The sequence below is a fragment of the Protomyctophum parallelum genome, assembly GCF_964188405.1.
Source record: "Protomyctophum parallelum genome assembly, chromosome: 8".
Classification (NCBI taxonomy): domain Eukaryota; kingdom Metazoa; phylum Chordata; class Actinopteri; order Myctophiformes; family Myctophidae; genus Protomyctophum; species Protomyctophum parallelum.
The window spans coordinates 44,791,271-44,796,957 of record NC_139703.1 but is presented as its reverse complement, the minus strand read 5'-3'; the positions used below and the strand labels follow the sequence as shown (position 1 = coordinate 44,796,957).

At 45.9% G+C, this 5,687-nt stretch overlaps 1 protein-coding gene across 1 annotated transcript in view; it reads left to right on the top strand.

Moving 5' to 3' along the window:
• The first annotated feature begins 4,812 nt into the window (after nucleotides 1-4,812).
• Nucleotides 4,813-5,687, top strand: part of LOC310863053 (neurofascin-like) — an 85,900-nt gene continuing 85,025 nt past the window's right edge. The window contains 1 exon segment of the mRNA XM_083771175.1: nucleotides 4,813-5,115. The gene's annotated coding sequence lies outside the window, so the exon portion shown is untranslated.

Below are 5,687 nucleotides of genomic sequence, written 5' to 3'. Positions count from 1 at the left end.
AATATTGCAGCAAATGTAAACTGAAATATTCAGAATAAATAAATATTTTGCCTTTTGAAACATTACCATACAAAGCATCAAAACCATAAATAAGGAACAACTGTGTACTTGAATCTGTAGCTTTGGCCCTATTGGCCAAAGCTGGAACTGCAGACGGCCGAAATACATGCACGAGCAAATGAGCACACAGCTGGGGTTTAACACAGAGTCGATTCAGGCACATTCATGGGGTGTTCTTCTGGGTTTTTTCAATCACTAGTGATCACCAATTGAAATGAATAGCTGGGGGCGGAGCAGTCTGCCCTCTAGTTTAACCTGATTGTTTTATATTGTGTCACTGTTCAGCACTTTGTAAACTTGTTTCGAAAGGTGCTCTATAAATAAAATGTACTTACTTACTTACTTACTAGTATAACTCTATGGTATACACCCTCCCACTGGCATCATCTCTCCCTTCATCTAATCTTCTCATAACACACACTCACGCATGCACATGCACATGCACATGCACATGCACATGCACATGCACATGCACAAACACTCTCAGAGTAAAATAGACACTGGGGATTTTACTGTGTCAAACCCACTTCCCCATTGGTAAAAAAAAAAAACACCTACTAACATCTGGCCTGTATTATTAGTCGAAAGGGTTCCCAAACGAATGAAACCCTATAGACCTACATACCGTACAAAATGTACTGTATGTACTGTATGAAATAGTCATATATCATATGTATGTCTTAGTCATATGTTGACTGCAGGAACCACGGGTATTTATCGGTTCCTAGCTCTGATCAGCAATGATGGAAACAGCTCACCTAGACACTATAGAGAATGTCCTGATACCATCTTTGAGTGGTGCAACCACTCCAAGGAACAGCAATGTCCGTCTTAAACTATGTGACTATGTTACTATGTTTAGAGCACCAGTAGGGGCAAAAGTGGGGCTGTTGTGCCAGAAACAGAGATAGAGAGAGATAGTGCTGCACTGTTGCCTGCTAATGAGAGAGAGAGAGAGAGAGAGAGAGAGAGGGGGGCAGGGGGAGAGGGAAGTTGCACCACTCAGTTCACACGGGTGTGATTTTCTACTTCCCGATCCAATACCAGAGTGCTTCAAACAGGGACGAGAGAGAGGAGGAGATAGCCTGGCCAGGCGGTGGATCCTATTGGTTCACCCATCTTCATCCCCTGGCCTATTGGATCTGGGCATAGACTGGTGTACTCGCCAATTCCGATACGTCCAAGTAAGGAGTATCGAACACACTGCCGATCCAGGTATCGGTTACGGAAGAGTTTCCCAACCACTGGTACTAGTACCACTAGTGGTACTTGAGCCCCCCTCTGGTGGTACTAGTAATTTCATTGTTTACAGTGCTGACGAAATACCTTGTGTAAAGCTTGGACACGAAATATTGGACATGTCACAATGTCTTGAAATATTAGCATCCAGCACAATATGTTGGGTGTCTCCGTGTTGGGTGTCTCCGTGTCTGACAAGCCCAGGTAAACTTACAGTACAAGCAGTTAAGGTCCTTGCAGACTGGACGCGTTTTTCGGAAAACCGGCGGAAAAACGCTGATAAAAATCCGAAAGAACGCAGCAGTGTGCAGGGACCTTTAGTGTGTCTTTTGTTTTCAATAGAAATGCTCCTTACACCAATCAGAAAGGGGAAGCATCTTGCAAAAAAAAGAGAGTGATATGCTCAATTCTGGATGCCTGCCAGGAAATGCAGGCACACCTCACAGCTTTGCCTTTTTATACATTCAATCTAATTGTGGTGGACATATCTATGTCCAAGTAAAACAAAAAAACATCTGGCATTTATTATTAGACAATGCTTTGCTCTGTCACTGCTCTGGCTCTCTCTGCCTGAACACAAAGGACACAACATCCCAAACCAACTAAATATAAACGGAAATCATAACCACATGTGTGTATGTGTGCGTGCGTGCCCGTGCGCGCACACACGCACGCACGCACGCACATGTGTGTATGAGTCTGCATACACACAGAGTTGATGGCAGTTAATTAAAGCTTGGCCCCTGGCATAGTGTGTGTGCCCATTTTTTGTGTCTGCTGCATTCTATTGCCCTCTTTTCAATACCATCTTCTTCTGTCTCCCCATCTCTCTCTATGGATTTTACATCGTAATGTGGTCGAGATTGCTGTGAAAAGTATGTAAAATAAGAGATTGTTTCCCCTACAGTGCCAGAATTTTACTTTAAACACAGTACCCGTGACTATATACTATACTGCAGTCCAGACAGTGGCCTTGTGGATAGAGTGTCAGCACTGAAACTGCGAAGTAGGGGTTTGATCCCCAGCTGGGTCATACCAAAGACTGTAAAAATTATGCAACCCAATTCCTCCCTGCTTGGCACTCAGCATCAATGGGTTGGATTGGCGGGTCAAATCAACTAATCAAATGATTCCTGAGCGGCTCACCGATCCAAGAGATAAAATGCGGAGAACAAATTTCACTGCGATGTGACAAATCGTACCCCTTTGTTATTTGTCCCAGCAATGAATGTCCATTGAATGACCTTTCCTACTATTACTAAAGGACTGATTAGTGGGTGTTTTTTCTTCTCCAGTGGCCTTTAGTAGAGGCATAGAGATCATCAGTTGGCATTCTCAATTCATCATAAGTAACAAAATATTGAGAACGTTCTCTAGTTCTCAATATTAAAAATATTGGGAATCTTTGGAGAATCCCAATGTCAAGTATAAAGGTTGACTGCAAAAGCTCTCCATCAAATAATCACACAAACCAAGTGCATGCTTCTCTACAAATCAAACTTTTATGATCACTGTTATGAGTTTGGTATAGTCATGATGAAAGATTCCGCTAACACACTGGTTACAAGATCTCCTGATTATTTGACCTACAAGTTTAATCTCAACATAAGGTGATTAACTTGTTTGCCTCCCTCCCTGTGTGCAAGTGGGTATTAAGTGTGAGCAATGAGCAATGCGTCTTTATGATGCGCAAGCGTGTGTGTGTGTGTGTGTGTGTGTGTGTGTGTGTGTGTGTGTGTGTGTGTGCCTGCATTTGTATGTGTGTTGGTTGGGGGGGGGGGTCAAGTACACTTAACTATGTCTGTTTGTCTGTTTGCTCATCTTTTGTCCAGCAGGCTGTGAGCAGTGAGGTTTAGGTTTAGGTCATCAGATTGGGGTCCATCTGGGCACGAGTTAATGTTTTTCTTTTCTCTGTGTGTGTGTGTGTGTGTGTGTGTGTGTGTGTGTGTGTGTGTGTGTGTGTCAGTGTCTTGGCACACGTCTTGAGAAAGGAGGGGAGGGAGGGGTTAAGGTCAGCCTATTGTACTTAGGGCATTATGTTTAAATCATATGTGTGGGTCGTTTGCATATCATGGGGGCCTGTTGTTTATTGATTGCCGGGTGGGGCTTGGATGAAGTGTGTGTGGGTGTGTGTGTGTGTGTGTGTGTGTGTGTGTGTGAGTGGGTGGGTGGGTGGGGGGATGATCGAGAGTTCTTGATTGGACTGCGTGAGGATCCTGGGGAACGGGGGAGACATAAGGGAAGTGAAATGCTGGCTGAGGTCAAGACAAGAGGTCAAGACTAGAGTACAGGGGGATTTACGCACATGCACATACACACACACACACACACACACACACATACACACACTCTCTCTGTAAGTTAGACTATCACCCAACCCCCTCACTCACTCACTCACTCACTCACTCACTCACTCACTCACTCACTCACTCACTCACTCACTCACTCACTCTCTCACACTCTCTCTCTCTCTCTCTCTCTCTCTCTCTCTCTCCGTTTCTTTTTCTCATGTGTTAAAAATGTGATAATTCATTAATTTATGCAGTGTTTGTCTTACTGAATTGTGTTGATTTCATTTACACACGCACGCATGAGCACACACACACACACACACACACACACACACACACACACACACACACACACACACACACACACACACTTTATTCCCACCTAAATTAGGATGTATATCATTTCAAACCCTGCCGTTAACATAATAATTCCGTGACTACTGCAGAGCCATTTGTCAATGGAATTACTGCCAATTGCCATGTTTCCCACTACAGACAAAAGCCAGATGTTATTGAGTGATTTTTGTTCTTTTTCATACAGTGGGAACTGCATGTTCTCTCTCTCTCCCTCGTTTCCTGTCACTGACCTCCCCATCCTTCCATCTGATGGGGTCACCATGTTGAGCCCCATCCCTGCCCAGCATGCATGGACCATTCTCTGTGTGCGTGCGCTTGGATCCACATGTGTGTGTACAAGCTATGCCTTCATGCATGATCAGCCTCATCTACTCTGTGACCCTGTGTGTGCACGCGCGCGCGCGCGTGTGTGTGTACTCTGACCCTGTGTGCGCACGCACGCGCGCACATGCGTGTGTGTGTGTGTGTGTGTATTCATGCACCGACGTTACAGTCTATTTGTGATTTTATGGGTTACATGTATGCATGAGCGTATGTGTTCGGCTGAGTGCGCATCTTACATGTCATCGCATGTGTGTGACACTGTGACTGTCAGTGTGTGTGTGTGTGTGTGCGCGCGCGCGCGTGTGTGTGTGTGTGTCTGCATGTGCGCGCGTGACCTGTGTGTGTGTGTGAGCTCCACGAGTGTATTTGACAGCACAAGCGGGGGGGTGTGTGTGTGTGTGTGTGTGTGTGTGTGTGTGTGTGTGTGTGCCCTGAGGCTCATTAATAATGCATGAGGTGGGAGGGGAGAAGGGAAGGGGGCGGTGACAGATGGGGAATCCGCGTGTGTGAGAGAGAGAGAGTAGACTCCGTATACGCGCCGGCGAGACGGTGAGAGGACCTCAGAGCGACAGATAGAGAGAGATAGATAGATAGATCTAAGAGGAAGAGGGGAATGAGAGTGAGGGGAAGTCATCTTTTAGCCTCGTTTGTCTTTGTGTCTTCAGTGGATCTATCTGACGGTGCTCGGATGCTCAGTGAACAAAAGGAAGACATTTGTTTTGTCTTGTCTTGTGTTAAAACACAGAGCCAACCAGGTGACTGGAGGAGTGATGGGATGGAGATACAACACGCTCAGCCACTGCTGACTTAAGACCTGGCCGCAGCAACTCCACGTCTGAACAAGGTACTGTTAAATCCTTTTGTGTTAATGTAAGTCTAAAAGTAGACAGGTAGTCACATTTGCCTTCATGTCTCACTCTCAGAGAGAAATGAATTGTGAGTGCAGCCCATGTGTGTTGGGGGTGAGTGTTGGGGTTGAGTGTTGGGTGAGTGTTGGGTGAGTGTTGGGGGTGAGTGTTGGGGGTGAGTGTTGGGGGTGAGTGTTGGGGGTGAGTGTTGGGTGAGTGTTGGGTGAGTGTTGGGTGAGTGTTGGGGGTGAGTGTTGGGGGTGAGTGTTGGGGGTGAGTGTTGGGGGTGAGTGTTGGGGGTGAGTGTTGGGGGTGAGTGTTGGGGGTGAGTGTTGGGGTTGAGTGTTGGGTGAGTGTTGGGTGAGTGTTGGGGGTGAGTGTTGGGGTGAGTGTTGATGAAGTAAGCTTTAACACACTGACAGTGTATAGTAGTGTGTTTTAGTACAATATGGGTGACTGTGTGTTTGAAGGTGGATTCGATTTTTGTGTCAGTGTCTCACAAATGTTTGATGGAAAGTGTACTCTGTGCGTGTGCATGCGTGTGTGTGTGTGTGTGTGTGTGTATTCG